Source organism: Rhinatrema bivittatum, chromosome 4 (assembly GCF_901001135.1).
Source record: "Rhinatrema bivittatum chromosome 4, aRhiBiv1.1, whole genome shotgun sequence".
NCBI classification, from domain to species: domain Eukaryota; kingdom Metazoa; phylum Chordata; class Amphibia; order Gymnophiona; family Rhinatrematidae; genus Rhinatrema; species Rhinatrema bivittatum.
In genome coordinates, this window is record NC_042618.1 from 356,760,898 (window position 1) to 356,782,659 (window position 21,762).

Sequence of the window (21,762 nt, forward strand, 5' to 3'; positions counted from 1 at the left end):
AATTTGAGAACACTAATAATTCTTTCACTGATTTCAAACTAAAATTGAATAAGTCTATGCAGGATGAACAGGATTATAAGCATGGTGCAGTCTATCCGTGGATAAATGTACAACATAAACGGAGTTTTCAACAGAAAGTCACTTTTGATTCAGCTTCCGATGATTCTTCTGGAGAAGAGTTAAAACAGAGAGATGATGGTCAACTAGTTTTTGGGTACTTGCCAGATACTTATGGCCTGGATTGGCCACTGCTGGAAACAGGATGCTGGGCTTGATGGACCCTTGGTCTGAACCAATATAGGCATGCTCTTATGTTCTTAACATAATAACAGTGGCATGTCTTTTTTTTCTTTTTTAAGCTCTGCAACAGAGTCAGCAGGTGATGTTCCAGGCAAGTCACTCTGCTCCCGAATCACAAGGACAGACAGAGCCAGGACAGTTATACAACCGGACATGCTTCTCCACATGGAATGTTCCCCAAAGAAGTTTGCCTTGACAGATTAATCACTGCCCATCATGCATGTGTCTTAGAAAAAAAGACCTGTCATTAGTGCCAACTATTCCATTTGGTGCTTTTCAAGTGTATCAAGTTTTTGAATGTTTGTTCAATTTTTACAACTCAAACTATTTTTCAATATGATTCAAGTAAAACAAGATGATTTTAGGGTATTGCCTCATTCACGTTTGTGTCCTCCAGGCCTGATAGATGCATTCATTCAGACTTTTTCACATTTGATTTATAAGGATATCCAAGCAATCTGGACTAATCCTTTTCAGAAGGTTTCCAAATATGAATAATGCGGAAATGAGAGTTTTATAAGATCTTAGACAGGATACATCAATTAAAGTAAAGCCAGCACATAAAGGTGGGGCCATGGTAGTCATGGACAAATAGCTTACACAACAGAGCCATTACATCAATTGATAGACATTTTTTTTTTAATTTACCTTTAAGTGAAGACCCCATACCAGCATTGAAATACTGGGTTAATATTCTATTGGAACAAGGTTTACAAAATGGATGGATTACCCAGAGAGAGTTCAGTTTATTTGCAGGTTTCCCAGTTTTCCCAATTTTTTTTTTTTATCATCTGCCTAAAATCCACAAGACTCTTCATCAACCGCTGGGTCGGCCAATTATTTCAGCTAATGGCTTTTTGCTCGAGGCATTATCAGTGTTTGTGGATACTTTATTATGCCCTTTAGTTATACAGTTTCCCTCTTACATTCAGTATTCAGGGGATATTATCAATACCCTACAACATTACCAGGGTTCTTTTTCAGGGTTTACAAATAGCAACTTTGGATATAGTTTCTCTGTATACCAATGTCCTGCAGGACACCGTGCTTGGCATTTTTGCAGAGGAACTTGATAGTAGGACATTCTTGTTGAGTATCTAACTCCCTACATTTGTGATCTAGCAGCATTAGCTCTGAAAGAAATAGTTTTTATGTTTAATAGTCAATTTTTCAAACAAATTAGATCAGCAATGGCAGTTGCAATGGCTCCAAGTGTAGCTAGTTTATATGTGGGCAATTTTGAGAGAATCTGGTTGGCTCAGTGTCTTTTTGTACATCATATATGATTATGGTGCCAGCTTATAAATGCTATTCTGGGTTTGTGGACAGGGGGACGTGAGCTTTCTAATGACTTTTTACAATGGCTTAATACATGTGATATGCAGTTCAGTTTTCTTTAGTCATCAGTTCTACCTCATTGACTTTTCTTGACATTACAATGATGCATTTGTTTTTTTCCATTTATCAAAAACCAACTGACAGAAATACTTTAAAAGGTATAATATAGAAACTTAGAAGCTGACGGCAGAAAAAGACCAGATGGCCCATCTAGTCTGCGCCGCAATCTTATTTGAATTGGATTCACAGACTTTTTAGTCAACCGTTCCAGGATAGTATACCTTTAAGCCAATTTTTACGTCTACGATGTCTTTGTTCATCAACTACTAAGCTCAAATTGAGATCCCAGGAGATGAGGTTATGTTTTCTTGCGAGATGATATCCACAGTCATTGGTAAATAGGGCTTTGAAATGAGCGTGGTGGAACAACACGGATCTTCTGTTGCAGCCTGTACGAGTACCTTTATCACGCATAACTTATGTATTACCTTTTCTCATTGCACATATACAGAACAGAGGAGCAGAAAAACACACCGGAATGTGCTACTTTTTGGAGATCTACCATGCTTTGCTTTTAAAAGGGGTCAGAATTTGAGAGACCAATGAGTTCACTCTATGTTTACACCACAAGTAATGGGAGGTAATGCTATGGGACTAGTCATGTAGAGTGTGGATAATGATCAGTATACCTCAAATCCAGTACCAATATCAATTTTCCTTTTATGAGATTGCATACATTCAGGCCTAGACTATATACTACCTGTACATAAAGCTGGGTAGTATATATGCCTTTGCTATATGCGAGTAAAACCAAAATAACCTTACATACTCGCATGATTAAGCATTGCAATGCTATTAATTGTCAGCATTGGATGCCCCTCTAGTTGAGCATTGTTTGTGTGCAGGCCATTTTTTTTTTGACAACTTATAGTTTTCTGTTTTAGAGCAATTGAGAGTAAATGCACAAGAGGATCTAGATAGGCACCTTGTACAACATGAACAAAAATTGATTTTTAAATTACAGACAGTACAACCTCAGGGTCCTAATAAGGAAGTTGATTGGTCGGTACTTCTATAACATTGATTGGTGGGATTCATGAGTATGTGGTGAGTACCCTTTGCTTTATTAGTATGGTGAGCAACCTTTTAAATGGAGCAGGCACACTGGCGTTGATATAGGAATCTGCCTTTTTTTTTTTTTTTTTAATGAAGCTAAGAAGAGATATTTTCGGCCACTTATGTATGGTGTCCCAGGGTGGTTGGTAGATTTTATGATGCATGTATGTGCTTATTGTATGAAACTGTTTTTAAACATATATTATTGTGCCTTTTGTTCCAGCTTCCTCACTTTATACCTGAAGACACATGTGAGCGCTGAAACCTTGGCAATGCTGGGTGGTGGTCTTAGAGCACTTCAGGGATTCCTGTATGATATCTATCTGGACTATGAATACACAATAGGTGAGCAGTTAATCAAGTACATGCAGAGGATCAAGCAGACATAGTAAGATAAGTACAGTTTTTGGTTGTCTTTATAAGTTATATTTCAGCAAAGTGTTGAAGTTTTTTGTTTTTTTTTTAAAGAAACATTTTTTGGTATGTTTTTTGATTGAAAGGTATTGTTAATACATAGGATGGTAGGTCGGAAGTGGTAAAATGATATAAGTTGCAGTGCTTTCGTATGAAATAGTTTGTAGCCCATTGCGGGCAAGCAACTGCAGATTGAATATTGAGCATGAGCAGTAACTGATACCAATTTCTTTAAATTCACAAACATCAGATTGTTGGGTTTTTTTTTTGTTTTAGTTAAATTGGGGTGGCACCTTTTTGCACATAGCTGTGCATATTTTTTTAAAACATCCTATTTGGCCCCATAGCTTTGTCCACTTCCAGTTCTGCTAGCTGCACACGGTCACTGTCCTCCATAAATGGTGCTGTAGCCAAATTTTAACTTCCAAATTCTGTTCTTTTGATCCGTCTATGCCACAGCAACAAATTAAAATGTACGCCTTGCTCTTAATCACCAGTGAACTGCACAGCATTGCTTTGTATATTAATTGTACTTAATTAAACAAGATCCTCATTTGCCAGATGCTTCCAAGCTTTCTGAAGTAAGTTAGCTAATAAAAGCAACAGGTAATCAGCAGCTTGTATTTCTTGATGGGGGCCCATTAAATTACACATTTCAAAGGATTTACTATCTTTCCAATTCAAGTAACTTCCTACATTTTATCACCCTAATCCCTAAGAGTGAGCCCCATGTACCAGCTGCTGCTTTAACTGACTTAATCTATATACATGCATAGATAGAAGGGTGATCCGAAGGCTCCTTTCTCAACAGGATGGGGAAGGTTCCTACAGTTCATTTCACTTTTTATGTAACTTTTCCACAGCTGGTTTGGCTTAAGAAGACCAGCATCAATACTCACAAGCAGAAACAACAGAAATGTGTACAGACTGAAGATGGTGTGGTACTGTCTTAGGAGCTAATAGAATAAACCGTGCTGACCCTAGCTTGGCTTTTTACTCCTGTTTCAGCATGTTTTGGGGGGGGGGCGGGGGTTTAACCTATCCCGATATGTAATAGGGGTTTTAGTACTGAAAACTCCTGTAGTAAAATGGGAGTAAAAAGCCTCAGCAAGATTAGCAGGTTTCCATGCAAGCTGCAGGATAATAAGCTTATTAGCTATTACCCTGCAATGCAAGGAGGGTCATTAGTGGGGAGGCTGCCCAGTGGGCCTTCTTTTACTGTAGGAAATGTATTGCCTGATCAGAGGCAGGAGTTAAACTTCTCACAGTAGAGTGTATGCCACCAAACCCCACTCAGGTGGGCAGGCTGGGCAAGTCCTCCGTACCATCTTAAAAAAAAAAAAAAAAGATAACTGGGTTGAGAGGAACCCGACCCTTTCTAACTCCCTCCCACTCATCTACCTGTCTTCAAATAAAAAGAAAAAAAAATAGCCTCAAGGCCTCCAAATTCTCCCTACCCCCAGCAGAGAAGACCTCACCCCCTGGGGCTGGGATGCTCCCTGTCAGCTGTCAGTGAAAGCAAGTTTGCTTACCGTAAACTGTATTTTCTCTAAATAGCAGGACGAATTAATGATGACATGTGGGAGATGTCATGCAGTGGCTCTGAATGGACTTCTCTCTCAACTAGTAGTGATTTTGCTCTACTAAGCATGCGTGGGAATTTTTGCACGAGTGCTGCCTTGAGTCACCCCTCCATTGATTTTAGAGCTAACCTCTAGCTAGGTAGTTGACTCTCCAGAGAGACAGGTGGGATTTAGCATGACTAATTCATCCTATCTTCGGAAGACACCATTTACTGTAAGCAAACTTGCTTTTTCCGTTGTTAAGAGGGCTGAATTAGCTATGAGATGTGGGGAATCCCAACCTGAGTGTTGTTAAGAAACCTGGACCCCACTGTGGAGAACAGACTACTGGGAGAATAGGCTATGCAAAACTGCTTGTCCAAATTTGTCACTCTGCAAGAGGTTGTCCAATCAGTAATGGGATACAAAAGTGTGCCCTGATGACCATGTTGCAGCTTTGCAGATAACTTCCAAGTAGTAAGAGTATGGGGCAGGGGTGTGGCCACTTGTTGCGGCGGTTGCTACCCCTGATTGAGCTGGATGTTCATTGGGATGCGGATACGGCGCTGCTCTCTGCATTGGTGGAGGGGTGGAAGGGAATTGGGGCCGGAGGGTGCTGGAAGCCAATAGTGACGGGTGGGAGGGAGAAAAAAAGGGGGGGGGGGAAGATTAAAAAAAAAAAAAAAATGGATAAACTGCGTAGCTTGCTGGGCAGACTGGATGGGCCGTTTGGTCTTCTTCTGCCGTCATTTCTATGTTTCTATGTTTCTAGTACTGCTCATAAATGAACTACTGAAGCTGCCATTGCTCAGGCTTGATAAGCCTTGATGCTATCTATAATCTATAAGCTTGCTAGAGTGTAGCAGTGTGCAATGTAGTTTGCTAGCCAGTTGGACAATGTACATTTGGCCACTGCTATACCTAGTCTGTTAGGATTGTAGGAGATAAAGAGCTGAGAAGCCAATGAGGAGGCCAAGTTCTTCTATTGTAATAAGTCAGTGCCTTTTACAGTCCAAGGTATGAAAGGCTTTTTCACCTTCATGAGCATGTGACCTCGGAAAGAATGTAAGTAACACTATGGATTGATTAATAAGAAGAGCTAATACAACTTTTGGTAGAAACTTAGGGTGAGTGCAGAGTTCTACACTATTGTGGAAGAACTACATATAAGAAGGATAATGAACCAAGGCCTGAAGTTCACGGACTGTTCTGGCTGACATGACTGCTACAAAGAATATAGCTTTCCTTGTTAAAAACTTGAACAAAGCAAACTCCAATGGCTCAAACTGTGGCTTCATCAGTTGTCCTAGAACCACGTTTAGGTTCCAAGTACAGGTGGTTTTACAACTGATTATTTAGTATGTCACAAACTTTTCATGAACTTGGATACTAATGGATGAGTAGAGGTTGGCTTAACTTCAGTTTGTGTATCATAATCTGCTATGGCACAGAGATGTATTCTCACAGATGAGGTGGCAAGACATGACAAAGAAAGAGTAAGCAGTTCAGTAAGTCTTTGGGTTTGCATTTGAATGGATACAAGGTAGTGTGATGACAATCTTTTACATTTAAAACTGTCAACTCTTCTAAGTTGATGGTTTTCTAGCAGACAGTATAAAGTCCTCAACCTATTTAAGTAGGGAGAATTTGGTGATTATTGAGCACTCAACAACTAAGTTGTCAAATTGAGGGAGGAGAGATATGGATGAAAACAGACATCCTTCTTCCAAGCCAATAATGATGGCTCAGGAGCAACACGCCCAAACTACCAGTTCCACAATCTGATCTGAGAGGGATTGGAGGACTGTTGGACAGTTGTATCACGAACATGAACCAAACTTATCTGGGTTAGGCTATGAGGAATAGTTGTCTTTGATAACTTTTTGCACCATTCTGGTGGGATAGATGGGAATATGAGCATAAGCATCCTTCAGATCTAGAGTACACTCTCCTTTCTACATGAAGAGAAGAATCTGTGGAAAAGCATTCATGAGTTCATATTCCAATATAGCAGAAAAGCATCCTCAGTAGAGCAGAGTTCACTGGAAAGAATAGAACAAAGCTTTTCCAGTTTTCTGTTTTGCTCTGATGCAAACAGATTGATGGCTAGAAGTCCCCTTCGACTGAATAGTTGATCAGCTGTCGACTGTGGTTAAAATTCTCTGCTGAGGCAGTCTGCCAATGTGTTGGAGACCCCTAGGAGGTAGATCGCTTGTAAGTTGACCGTGTCTGCAGGCCTATTCCTATATATTTTTCGCTTCTTGGCAAAGAGTCCATGACCCTGAGCCTCCTTGTTTATTCACACAGAACATGATTACCTAGTTGTCTGTTTGAATGAGAATGCTCTTTCCCTGAAGAAAGCAAGCGAAGGTTGTTCGAGTGTACATGATCGCTCTCAATTCTAGGCTTATTTGGAATTCATTTTCTATGAATGACCATTTCCCTTGTGTTAAGATTGGACCTATGTGGGCTCCTCAACCTTCTGTGGAGGCATCAATTGCCAGTGTTACTTGGTGAGGAGGTAGCTGAAGGAGTGTTCCTTCCTGAAAAATGAAGGAGTCTAGTCACCAGTAAAATTCCTGTTTCATATCTTTTGAAATCTGCACTTTGGTTGTCCAAGGTTTAGCGAGTTGGTCACATTGGAAACAAAGGCCCCAATGCAGGATTCGTAATGAAGGAAGGCGAGTGGAAGCACATGTATTGCTGCTTCCATATGGCCAAGAACAACCAATATGTCTATGGTGATGACTAATCTGTGTTCAATAGGTTGTAATCTAGGGATCTGAGTGTGTTCGCCCAATCTCCTGGAGAGTCTATACAAGCTCCAATGAATTTTATTTTCTGGCTGGGAATTAGAAAAGATTTCTCAAAATTCACCATGAATCTTAATGATTGAAGCAGTTGGGCTGATGTTTTCGGGGAGGTTAACACACCTTCCTGAGAACTTGCTGTCACCAAGCCAGTCATTCAGATATGGGAAGACTCTGATGCCTTGTCATTGGAGGTGCACTGCTACTACTGCTAGGCATTTGATGAATACTGTCAATGCTGCTGACAGATCGAAGGGGAACACTCTGCATTAATAGTGGGAGGAGTGAACTAGGAAATGTAGGTACATGTTAGTGGGTGGGATAGATGGGAATATGAGCATAAGCATCCTTCAGATCTAGAACACACATCTACTCTCCTTTCTAGATGAAGAGAAGAATTGTATAGAGAGAGTTCAATTTGAATTTCTCCCAGAGGATATGCTTATAAAGGCTTCTTAAATCCAGGATAGGTCTAAATTTCCCAGATTGTTTGGGGATAAAGAAGTAATGGGAGAATAACCCTTGGCTATGGTGATGAGGCTGAACAGGTTCTATCACCCATTCAGGAGAAATTACGCTGAATGAGACGGAGCCAGATTTAAGGCTGATCAATGAGGCAGCAGTGGAAGCCAGGAGAAATGCAAATGGTTTCCATACTCCACAAATTTGAGAATCCAGCAATCCTTAGTGATCTTCAGCCATTCCTCAAATAAGTGCTATATCCTCCCACCTACTGGAAAGGATTATTGCTGGGTTTCAAGTGAAGTCAAAAACTTGGTCTAGGCTTGAGCTGGACTTGCTGAGCTGGTTTATGCTGATGGTGTTTGCGCTTGTGCTGTGTGCCAGAAGCAGCAATTCCATCCGGTATCTTAGAAATTGCTGGAAGGGGCATCTCTACCAATACTTTCTTTTAAAAGCATAGTAAGAGCACTTTGCAAAAAGCTATTGTTCTAGGCCTGTTGACAGGGACTGGACCACTACATGTTCCTCCTTTATTTGAGCAATTAATTCTCTGAGCTTTTTGCTGAAAAGGTGATCACCTTGGCATGGGACATCCGCTAACTCATTGTGGAGATCATTGTGGAGGCTACTGGTACTCAACCAAGCCATGCAGCATGCTCAGGTGGATGCTGTCAAAGTATATACTGTGGTGCCAAAAGCTTCGTAAATGGAGAGAATAAGATGGTGTATACACTCTTCAGCATCTAGACTTGGCTGAGATATTGTGACTTTGCCTTCACCAAGTGGGAAGAAAGGCTTCAGTTTCTGAATACAGTCATGTAAGTATTGAACTATATTGAATTGGTGGGCAGAAATCTGTGCATTGAGAATAGAACTTTGGAATACTCTCTTTCTTAAACTGCCCAGTAATTTGGGATCCTTTCCCAGTGAAGTATTTGAGTATATTCTTGTTTTCTTTGCTCTTGTAAGAACAGATTCTACAACAACGGATTGATGAGGTAATCGCACTATCCCAAATCCCAGGATTTGTGCACTTTATATTTGAGGTCCAATTTCCTTGCAATTGGAGCACAAGAAATACGATTTTCCTACATCTTTGTAGGATGCCATGGATGGGGATAGCTGCAGGTCTGCCAGAGTGTCCAGAATTTGGAGAAGACCAAAAACCTTTGGTGCAGGGATCCTTATCACTGCACACATTGACTCTGAGCACTTTTCTGAAATTGTCCAGAAATCTGGCATGGGAAAGATCGTTTGGTGGAGACGCTCTGGGAGTGGGTTGGAAGGGATTCCTGTTGATCCCTCTTCAGAGTCTGGGGATGAGGGAACACTAATCTAGTAACCTACTAATGAAGTAAGTGATTAAGGAGGGGGTCTTTGGTCACCTTGGAGGAGTATTCTCAGGGCTGGTGCTAGCTGTTTTGCTGCCCTGTGCAAACAATGATTGTGCTGCTCCTCCCCAAACACACACACTTTATTCAGTCTGTCTCAGGCCTGCCAAAAAGCCCAGCTCCTTCCAGTGACCTAAACTTTAAAACTGTCACCCGTCTACCCTCTGGGTCTTCACCTCCTCCCCTGGAATCCATTTCTGATGCAAGAGTTTTAGGTGCTCTAGGCGTATTTTATTCTCTTGCATCCCACCGCTTGCTCTCTCCATGTACACAGTTAAAATGTATGCATTCATTATTCAGGTTTTACATGAAAAAGAATATTCAAAGTACAGACTTCTGAAGTAAAAAATATATATCTGCATGCATTTCTTTGATGCCAACAAGAAAATCCTACAAAAAAAAAAAAAAAAGACACTTGGAACCCATATGGCATTAAGGTTACTGTAATGAGTGTTAGGTGTGCGCTTGACCCTCAAAAAGCCATGAGTAAATTACAATTAAAATATAATAAACCTCCCACAGTAAAACAGCACTAACTGCCAGCACTTAAAAAAAATAACCCTACCTATAAAAAGGCAACAATGAAAATATTACACCAGGCCCTAACACACCAAAACACCTCCTATTAAGAAAACAGAAGAAACCAAGCTGCTATAGATTCCTACATGTTAGCAGAATACCTGTCCTCGGTTACACATGCAAAACACAGGCAAACCCTCACCAAATACAGAATAGAGGGACCATAAAGTATAACTGGAAATATGCAGGCAAAAACTGAATAGGAAAATCACAACAAGTCAGACTCTATGCAGTGCAAAAATGGAAAAACAGAAACCACCACCAAGTCTCAGACATTAAACAATATAATAAAAAAATATAATAAATACATTAATCTTAATAGTATAAACATACTAATAAAATGAATGAATATTTCAAAACAACTGGTGAATGGAAGGCCCAATAATTAAAAACTCAAACAATTTGTTTTAAATTTCTCAAACATCAATAACATATTTCAAAACGGCAGACACAAACAAACAACATCCAAAAATTAAAACTATATGACTAGCTAACTCTTCTTTTACAAGGTGGATGGGAGGGAGGTCAGAGGTTTGGCTGCTTCGTTTGGAACTTTTTATAGTGCCAATTTTAAGTAAATGGCATTCAAATTGGCCAGTGAGTAAAAAAAAAAAAAAATAAAAAAAAATTGTTTAACATGCTTTTTTTTTTTTTACTCCTGGTTTATTTGCATGTCATTAGCTTCCTATATCCCACAGGGACCCCTGTTTTTTTAATGTGCATGTTAAATAAAATCCATGCAAATATTTAACTCTGACTTAAGCATGGGTTTTATTACATTGACCCCTTAGAGGGAAAAGCAACACAAGTAGTACAGAATATGGTCAAAAAAGCAAACAGAATGTTAGGAAGTATTAGAAAGAGAATGGCAAATAAAACAGAGGATGTTATAATGCCTCTGTATCGCTCAATGATTAGACTGCAACTCTAATACCATGTGCAATTCTGGTCACCGCATCTCAAAAAAGATATAGTTGCCCTGAGGAAAGTGCAGAGAAGGGCGACCAAAATGATAAAGAGCATGGAACGGCTCCCCTATGAGGAGAGGCTAAAGAGGTTAGGGCTGTTCAGCTTGGAGAAGAGACGACTGAAGAATATGACATGACAGAGGTCTACAAAATCATGAAAGGACTTGAATTGATAAATGTGAAATGGTTATTTACTCTTTTGGATAATACAAGCACTCGGGGGTACTCCATGAAGTAAGCAAGTAGCACATTTAAAACAAATTGGAGAAAATTCTCTCTCACTCAACACACAATTAAGCTCTGGAATTCATTGCCAGAGGATGTAGTTAAGGCAGTTAGTGTAGCTGGGTTTAAAAAAGATTTGGATAAGTTCCTGGAGAAGTCCATAAACTGCTGTTAATCAATAGGGAACAACCACTGCTTGTTGCGGCATTAGTAGCATGGGATCGATTTAATGTTTGGGTATTTGCCAGGTACTTGTGACTTGGATTGGCCACTGTTGGAGACAGGACACTTGGCTTGATGGTCCTTGGTGTAACCCAGTATGGCATATCTTATGTTCTTATGTAGAATACTCTTCAATGCCAACTGGGATGGCATCCAGTCCACCGCTAACAAAGCACACTGTCTATAATGCTTGCCAATGGAAAAATATCTGTCTCTAGCCATTAAACTAAGGGATCAGAAACACTGTGTGCATCTCCCTATTGAATGTAACATATATGTTATGAGATGCTATTTATCTCAGATTTAAGTTAATGACAATGCACCTAAGATTTAATAAAGTTGATATTCCACCAAAGCTTTCAATTCTTACTACTAGGAAGAATAGTGAACCATAGAAGATGCTGGCAATAAAGAACGACTCAGTCCACCCATTTTCACTTGTCCTGCTGTTACAGGTCTTACTTATTCTGTGATCTTTTCCTTCCCTCCCTCTATCACCGAAGTCCCTTTGTGTTTCTCTCATGTAGGATTGAGTTCTGCCACTACTATAGCTCCTATAACCTCTGCTGGAAATCTGTTCCAGGCATCCACTACTCTTTCAGTGAAAAAGTGAGTTTTTCCTCAGTCTTTTTGAGCATCTCTCCCTTTAGCTTCATAGGATGACCCCTTGTCCTTGAGCTTTTCATTCTGTGGAAAATGCTTCCTTCTGGTATTTTACTGAAACCTGCTAACTTAGGGAATAGCCACTGCTACTACTGCATTAGTAACAAACCAAAATAAAGAAATCATCCGCTAAGTGAGTGTGCCCTTATAATGAATCAGAAACAAAAAATAACCCCACTTAATCACTAATAATCAACATTTTAGAGGCATTACTGCTTAATTAATTTAAACTCACATAAAAAATATGTGAAGTCGGACTGTGATTGTTTCATACATACATTCTTCAGGACCCATCCAGGTTACCAATGTATTATTCTGTGTAATCATTAACCAACCACCAACCGCCTTATTTACTTAACAAATGCAGTGCCACAAAAACATGATCGTATTCTTAAAAAAGATTTCTTTTAAAATTTAAAGTGAACTAAACAGCTACTTAATCGCTGGAAATCACTAAAAATTATGTTATTCTATAAAAAGACTTTGAGAGATTATAATGAATAAGTTAAATTACCAAGCTTTTTCCGATTTGTGGTATAGAGAGCGTATCATCTGAATTTAAAGAGTACTTGAGCAATTTATGAAATATTTTCAATCTGTGGTCATTGATTCATAATAATCAATCTCTAGCGTTTGCCTCAGCACTTGATTTGTACTAAAAAGCTTCTTTCTATAGTTCATAAGATGTAATGGGCCAGATTTTTAAAAGGTTACTCGCGCCAGGCCTATTTTCAAAAGGCCCAGCAACGCGCATAAGTCCAGGGGCTTTACAAAAGGGGTGGGGCATGGGCGGGGTGGGGTCAGGCTCCTGGCACAGCGGCCATATTGGCCACTGTGCCGGGGATCGCGCAAAAGGCAAAATAATGGTCAGGGAGGGGGGTAGAGTAAGGGGTGGGAAGGTCAGGCTAGGGGGAAGGGAACAGGGGAAGGCAGCGTGCATAATTGTGCGCGAGCTTCTTCTTAAATCTACCTCAATATGTTTAAGCAACATTTCAAGGGGTGCCCAAAAGTTTATTTTAGTCAGGCCAGTGGCACCCAATACAATGGGGACTATTTCTGTATCTTTCTGCCATATTTACCTGGTCTCAGATTGCATCTTTTGACACTTGAGGATCTTCTCTCTTTCCATACGTTGTACATAATAGTCACATGGTACCGACACTTCTGTTAGCTAAGCTGTTCTTGTATTTTTCTCCTTTAGCACAATGCCTGGTTTTCTTGCATCAAACTTTTTATTTGTTGGAACAGAAATATCCTAGGTGATTACAACTTCTTCATTCTCTGCAGTTCTTTTAAGTTCGTGATTTCAATGCTTTTCTGGTACAGTGATGTTATAGTCTGGGTTTATATAATTTGCATCAAATGAGCCATGCTACCTTATTATACCCTTCTGTATACAGGCCTTCTGTCATTAGCACATCACACCCAGTAATGAGATAGTAGCCATTTCCACTTTGGTTTTACAAAAGCTGCATTTATCTATGTTACCATTTTTTGCAATGTTGGCTGTGAACTATCTTGTCTGAAGTCCAGTGTCCTGTGCTGCAGTTAGCAATCTCTCATTGTTTCATTTATGTTCACCTCTCCTTTAACTATTCCTGTATCAGATCTTGATCTACTTGTGGTTGCACAAATAACTATCTGCATTTCTTGTTGTATCTATGCTTTAGCGAATTGTCTCTCTTTGTTTGCTGATCAAATTCTTTAAAGAGGGTTTATTTCTTGTATTGAAAATTCTGTTGCTTTTTCCCCTCAAGTGTACTGGCAAATTCTTATTCATTCCTTCTAGTCATAGAAACAAATTGTCCAAGCTTAAGGATAGGAGACCTTGTGACAACATCTAGAAGTAGAAGAAGGTGCAGCGAGGTGGGGAATCAGCTGGGTGGGAGAATGCCCCTGCATGAGCTGACCAGACTCTAGAGCAGAGCTTTCCAAACTGTGTGTCGGGACACGTTAGTGTGTCGCCTGCAGTGTGCAGGTGTGTCGCGCAAGCCCGGTCAACTCTGATGCGAGTTTGGGCTTTTTTTTTTTCTAGAGATTCACTTTTTTTTTTCAGTTTATGGGTTGCTTATTATTGGGTGATTTTTGCTGTCAATCGCGTTTTTTGGGGGGGCTTGGTGGGTGGAACGAGCCCAGCCATCCTTGCATTGGCTGCTGCTGCCGATGAGGCCTGGCCATGAGGAGTACTGACTGCAAGCAGCAGTGTCTGGTGATCATGGAAGGGAGTGAAGCACTTAACTGGCAACAATCAAAAAGACGAGGTACATGAGTGTGGGGGCCAGACATGTGCTGGGGAGAGAGAGATGAGTGGGGGGCAAACGTGCTGGGGGGACAGACATGTGCTTGAGGGGGAGAGATATGAGTGTGTGGGGGCCAGACATGTGCTGGGGGGAGGAGAGAGATGAGTGTGTGGAGGACATACAATTTGTTTTATTATTGTTTCTCATAAATTATAACAATAACATGAATCTTGGAATATATATTTTTAATATAAATTTAAGGTTTTCATGAGATAGGTTGTGTCGTGAAACATTTTATTTATGTATATATTTAAGGAAACATACATAAATTGTCGAAATATGTTTCGTTCGTTTAACCTTTAACCTCTGGTTTACTAGTAAACTGAATTACCGTGTCGTGAAATTATGTTTGTCTAAAAAGTGTGTCACCAACATGAAAAGTTTGGAAAGCTCTGCTCTAGAGCAAAGACAGACAGAATCTTCTGTCTGACCAGCCACCTCCCTCTTGTGCTGAACCCGCAGGTTCTGGTGGTCAGCAAGTCTTTGACTGGAACTGGAGATAAACTGGGTCTATAGTCAGGGCAAGTGCTGAAGACAAAGCAAGCACAGGTGACGAGACAGGAACTGGAGACAAAGCTGTAAATAGAGGCAGGGATTGGAACTGGAGGCACAGGCAGGAGGTAGGGATGGAACAGGAGGCAAGACTTGGCCTAAAGACAAGGCTGGAGTGGAGATACAGAAGGCCCATTGGGAACTGGGACCGTAGGGAGGACTAGACAATGACAAGACAGGACTAGACAAGATAAGAGAATACCAAAGGCCAAGGCAGGGCAAGGAAATACTAGAAGACATGGAGGCCATGGGGCAAAGCTGAGTACGACAAGAAGGCTAAAAAGCCACAGGGCAGGGCAATGAGGCCACAAGCAAGGCAGAAGGCCACAAAGAGGCCAAAGGACAAGGCAGAAGGCCACACAGAAGGAAAGCAAGGCAAAGTGGGCCAATACAAAGAGCCAAGGTGACATGAAGAGGCACCAAGTTCTGGGAGAGAAGAGCTAACTAGGGCTGGCCCTGCTGCGTTATGGAAGCATTCAGGAGATGGCTAGCACAGGAGAGAGGGTGGCTCCATGAGGACCTCTGCTGGTGGGAAGTCTGCCTAGCAGCCAAGATCATGGCATGTTTATATATGCATTCTTGCTTGAGTTCTTTTATGTTAGCCTTCAGACAAGGATGTTTTCAGTTTTGCCTAGTTTTACTTTAAGGAAGATCACCTTTGCTCATCTGTCCAGGCCAACTGTCATCCTGATAATCATCTGAGAAGTTTTTCACTGCTCAGAATTGCTCCACCGTATGTGTGGTTTACTGTATAGTATATCATATTTCATATCAGCTATTGAAATGTAGACTTCATAGTCTGAGTTAAGATATTCCAAAGCTGAAGTAATGTGCATATAGCCAGGCCCGGGGCGGCACACCTGAGGGAGCAGCGGCAACAGGAGAAGACACGGGGCCGCTGGTGGAGCTCAAACCGCCAGCAGCTGAAAATGAAAAAAAGCCAGGAAGATAAGCAGCAGGGTGCTGGCGGATTGAGGAAATGCTGCGGCAGTTTCCTCTGTTAGCCATGCGGGTGTGCTCACAGCTTTCCAGCCCTCGCCCATCCCCCCTCAATCGCAAGCAGGCCGGCGGGTCGGAAGGAAAGACAAGCCCGCAGGGCCGTAGTGCACCACAGCCCGATCTTAAGGCGGAAGGAGGCCAGCGGGGCCGTGGTGGTGCTCATCCCACCATGGCCCAGCCGTGGAAGGAGGCCGTGTGTGTGTGTGAACCAGTGTGCATGTGTCTGTGTTAGAGTTTGAATGTGTTGTCAAAGCTTGTGTGCCTGTGTGGGTGTGAGTGTGTATCTGTGAGAGCCTCTGTGAAACATATAGGTTCTCACAGGCATGCACACACACACACACACACACAATATGTGTCTGTGAGGGAAAGAGAGGGAGTGTGTGTGAGAGCTTAGGCATGCATATGAGAGATGGAATGTGTAAGAGAATGAATATGTGTGCATGTATGTATGTGTGTGAAGATAAAGTCTGTGTGGCCCTACTTGCCCCAATGCACGACAATGTCAGGGTGACAGGAAACCAAAAGATCCCAGGTATGGAGAGCAAGAGATTTTTTTTAATCCTTATTAATTTTTAATTTTGGGGTGTAATTTGATGTTTGCGCTGTTTTGAATATTGTATTTTTTGGGGGGGAAATATTAGAACATGTTAATTATTGGATTTTTTTTTCATCAGATATTTTGAAATATTTTATTGGTGTTTGGGAAATTTTGGATATTCTATTTGTTGAAATATTTATTCTTTTTATGACTATGATTTTACTATTATGATTGATGATTTCTTGATTTTATTATTTAGTGTTTTATGAAGAATGGTAACGTTTCTGTTTTTCTGTTGCTCTGCTTATTGAGGCTGGCTTATTGTGGGTTCCAGTTCAGTTCTTCTCTGCATGCTTCCATTTATACTTTCTGATCTCTTTAGTATATCTTTGGTCAGGGTCTGTCTGAATTCTCCATGTGTGACCAAGGTGAGGTATTCTGCTACCATATAATTTATCTGTAGGAATCTATAGCAGTCCGATTTGTTCTGTTTTCCTAATATTGGTGTATTGGTGTTATAGGTCTTGTTATAATATGTGCAGTGTTACCTTTACATACATAAGGTCGTTACTGTTTGAGTGCTGGCAATTAGGGTTGTTTTGGTATGAGAGGTTTATTATATTATAATGGTAATTCCATTTATTCATGGCTTTCTGAGGGCCAAGCCCACATCCAGCACGCATTACAAAAAGCTTAATTCCATAGGAGTTCCAAGCGTCTTTTTTGCAGTGTTTTCTGGTTCGCACCACAGTAGCGCTTGTAAATATAATATGCATGTTTTAAGTGATATTTTTGCCTCAGAAGACTGACTTTTGAATGTTCTTTTTCATGTAAAATCTATTAGAAATCCATAATTGAATTGTGTGTGAGTGTGTTTATGCAAGGCTATACGTTTTGCTTAGAGTACCCAATACCATCCTTTGACCATGGGTTCCGTTTGGGGGAGGATGTCAGATTTAAAAAATAAGATTGCTGGAGGGAGCTGGGCTTTTTTTTGATAGGCCCAGGACAGAGACTGAATAAATTGGGGGAGGGGGGACCAGCACTGTAATTGTTCGCACAGGGCTGCCAAAAAGCTAACACCGACCCTGCATGTAACAGAAGGACAGGGCCATTCTCACAGTACAGCCCTATAACCAGGGGAGTAGTGCTGTTAGAAAATGAAAAAAAAAATTTCAGAAAAAAACCTGACCTCATATCTATAGTTGTGTTAAAGCACTGGGTTTCTCTTGCCAAATCTCACTGCAATTTATAGCTAACTAGTAATTAACAATTGCCATTGTTTTTCCCCCTCAGGAATAAACACAGAAGCTAAACAGCAGTCGCTCTGGCCATGAAATTAAAATGTAAAAAGCACCAACTTTTTCTCTCTCTATGTTGCCCCTGACCTGCAGGCACTGCAGGACACTTTACTGGAGAACACAGAAACAAATCGGCCTAACAAGCTATTTTCAACTTTTCCTTTCACAGAATATAGTTCAGCTGCCTCCCTTGCTGTCTTGCACGCACACACACACACACACACGGGCTGTCTCTCGCTCTCTCCTCTCTCTGTCAGATGACAATCAGTTAATTCTATGCTCTCCACACTGCAGAGCATTAACCATAACTTTTCACTTCTTGTTCTTTTCTAGGAAATGAATCCCTAGTCATCTCATTTGAAGACACTGCAATTATATGAAGCAAAGACCAATCCAATGTCTGCAAGCATGCAAAAACAGTTACAGAACACGGCACCTCTTATAAACTTCAGAGACCACAATCTGAGTGCAAGGTTCCCCCACCCAGAAAGCATCCAGACAAACTTCATTCCTCTGACAGGTCCTACATGTGCAGACTGCGGAAGGGAGCTCATGCGATGGCTATATTTCACAATAGAGGTTTGCTGGAACAAGTCTTACACCTGTACTGAGACATTAGTAATACAATGAATGCTCCCAACTTCTATTCTGTGCTCCCTATGTGAAGCAGATCCTAGTGAAAGAGTGAAACTGTTCTAGATCCTTCAGGGGCAACTTGCAGTAGTAGATTACCAGCAGGTTCTATTGTTTTCAGGACAGGCTGTTAACGCCATTGAATGCATGGCTTTGCAGTGATGTTTTTGTTAGGGAATTCACAACTACAAATCTACACTTTGTGCAGTAAAACCAGGACTGGATTGACCTGACTGAAAAAAAAAATGGAGCTAGTCAAAGACCCTATCTTGGCCTTGAAATGTGAGATCCAAAATCTGCAAGTTACTAAGGAGATCAAGATTACTGTACTGGTATTCAACTTCGAGGTGAGCCTGCAACCAGACTGTTACCTGTTTGATGATTTCACATCTAAAGAACTACTCCCAGTGCCATCTATTTCCTATTATGTTTCACTGCTCTAAAACAACAGAGAAATTTAGCTGAGAATGTTATCAGCTGTACTGGAAATTAGCTGAAATAGCAGCAGCAGCTATTGAAGGGCAAGGTTTGGTTTAGATAAGAATAAAAGTGAACCAAGATAAGTAAATGGTTTGATGTATGATCTGCATAGAATGCCTCCCATATTTTGTTTCTCCTTGAGTTTGTGCTGCAGTCCAAAACATTTATACATGCCTGATCACTTTCCATGTTTATTGCACAGAAGAATCTTTAGTGACTTTCTTTTGGATTAAAACTGGGAAGGCATAAGGATTGGATAATCTGTATTGGATAACATAAAGAGTACATAAACATGTGGTATGTATCAGAGTACAGTACACTATGTATCATATGTTCTTAGCCATTTTTTTTTTAATTTTTAAAATGTTAATAAACAGATTTAAACATAAAACTGGGAAGGCCAACACTTCTGTTGCATGCAGAAACAAGAATACTGCTTGACCTTTCTCAGCTAGGTAGGCCCTGAAAAAGCTAAAGATGGCAGAAGTGTACAGCAAGCCTACGTCCTGAGTGCTATACAGGCAGCACATTCCCTGCGGCTGTGCAGTAACTTATCAGGTCGGACAGGCCCTTTGCAGGAAGCAGTCTTGTTCCTGTGTGGCATTACACAAGACCTAGATTTTGAACAGAACAATCGCACTGTGTTTTCAGCCTGAGAATTAACGGGGGCCTTCTTTATGTGCTTTCTTCTTTCAGATGAAATGCTATTACTGGATTAAAGAGAAAAAAAAAACAAACTTGGGCTGGCCCGATGGCAGTGCCATGTGGAGGGCCTGGACTCGATCCCTGGGTCGACCAAAGCTGGAGATGCTGGGGAGGCAGTGTCCGCAGTCCCAGTGGAGGAGGAAGTCAGTCATCATCGAGCAACCGCAGCGACGATGGTCAAAGTTAGGGCCCACGACTGCAGGGTTCCAGGAGGCACCTGGCCCAGGACTGTGACGGAGATGACAGCGCTAGACGAGTCGGGAGGGCATATAAAATAGGTGGGGGGGGAAACGAATCCCTGAAAAGTTGTGAATGAAGGTTCGTGGTGCCGGATCCCAGCCCCAGGTCTGACTGAGCTGGAAGCTCAAAAGGAAGAGAAAGAAACTGCTGCGCCCCCATCAAAAAAAGCTTTTCCCCCATTCTGAACCTCTGGAAAAATGCTTAGTACCATCTAGCCCAGTTTTTTGTTTGTTTGTTTTTGGGGTTTTTTTAAAATCCGAAAACGTTTTCAAAATGATAGGTTTCTCATTTTGCACAAACAGGAAAAGTGTACTTGAAACATCTAGAACATAGCAGATACCTGGAAGGCTAAATAAGGGCTTAAACAAAGAGGTCTGAGCAAATGTGCATGATGAGAGCAATAAAAAGGCATCACAGATGCAGCCTTTGCATGAAGCAAGCTCTGGGGTACAAGGAAGACAACTTTTCAAAATGACTGGGGGGGGGAGCTACAGATTCACCCTCCCTGGATGCAGAGAAGGATTTTACTCAGTACTGAGGGTGCTCATGCAGCCAGAACTCTGTGCTTCTGAGTCAGAGTAATTCCCTCATACTACGTGAGACTCAAAGTCCCAAGTCTGGCCTTAATCAGATACAGAGCGACATGCAGCACTGCTCTGCGGGATTGGTCTTCAACCTACCGTTTCTTAAGCGTTTAGAATTAAAAAAAAAAAACCAAAAAAAGTACCCTTCCTCTTAGCAAAAACTCCAGCACATTTCTTTTCCCTCACATATTCCTCTCTAGTATCTTAACTGCCCAGACTCACCTGTGGGATTTATTTATTTATTTTACTTATTTATATTCCGCTTTTCAGCGCTTCAAAGTGGATTGCATTCAGGTACTGTAGTTATTTCTCTGTCCCCAGAGGGCTCTTACTCTAAGTTTGTACCCGAGGCAAGGTCACAAGGAGCCGCAGTGGGATTTTAACGCTGGTCTCCCTGCTTCAAAGCCTGCTGCTCTAACCACTAGGCTACTCCTTCACTGGGCCATTCTTGGCTTTGTCGTCACATTGAAATCTACAGGCAACATAAAATAAAAACTGAAAACGAAGGTCCCTACATATATCGTAGCAATCTTCAACAGCCCACTTACATGCATAAAAACTAGTAACAATTCAATAGCATAATACTGGAGCAAGTTTCAAAAGTCCATTTACGTGCACACAACCCAGTTTTGCTCTTTTATTAATTCAAGTTTTTTATTAAACTGGTATCATCCTGCAATAACATTCAAAAGCAAAAATAGAATGACGTGCCCTCTCAGGACTCCCACAGTATCATCAATACTGTTCACAAAAGAGTTTCCAAGCTTTCATACCCACCCACCCCTTCCTCCAATGACCCCCACCCCCTGTGCTAGTAAAACAAATGAAGGCATCCCACCAATAGCATTCAACAACTACAGTGCCATTACGCCAACTAAGATACGGTTCCCAAAGTGTTAAATAGGAGGAGAAGGAATCACTGTTATCTGCAGTTAAGTTTTCCCGTATAAAAGACTGACCAGACATGTTTAAGTGGCGAATCCATAGAGGGCATAGCATGAATCCTTTTGAAAACCAAAAGAGGGCCAAAGAGCAGACAAGACAAAGCCAACATGCACAGAATGGCCGTACGGTGTGCATCAAGCTTCCAGGAAGAGGAGACAAGGTCCCCAAACACAAAAACAACAGCAGGGCTGAGGTATATTTAGAGACCTTCGTTTCCAGTTTTTATTTTATTTTTCCCAGTAATTTCTCTGTATTTCTACCAAAATAAAAATGGGAGAAAATCAGTGGGGAAAAAAAAAAAAAAAAAAAAAAAAGAGAACTCTTCCCCCACCCCACCTCCGAAAATGTCCTGTTTTTGGTTGTTATAATAAACTCTGAGACATTCCCGTGAAAAATAAAATAAAAACGAAGGTCCTTGGATACATTTTTAGGCAG

General features: G+C 41.1%; 1 protein-coding gene and 1 long non-coding RNA gene across 3 annotated transcripts in view; one reads left to right on the top strand and one right to left on the bottom strand.

The window, feature by feature from the left end:
- The window catches only part of ERN1 (endoplasmic reticulum to nucleus signaling 1), a 147,718-nt gene that overhangs the window by 109,166 nt on the left and 16,790 nt on the right, over positions 1-21,762 (bottom strand). The window lies entirely within an intron of this gene.
- Positions 319-21,641, top strand: LOC115090991. Of its 2 annotated transcripts, none has more exons than XR_003856563.1 (3): positions 319-3,099; positions 18,074-18,720; positions 19,550-21,641. It is a non-coding gene; the product is annotated as an uncharacterized LOC115090991 (long non-coding RNA). The 2 variants fall into 2 exon arrangements; XR_003856562.1 differs by lacking the exon at positions 19,550-21,641 and having other exon boundaries at positions 319-2,745; positions 2,978-3,099; positions 18,074-19,536.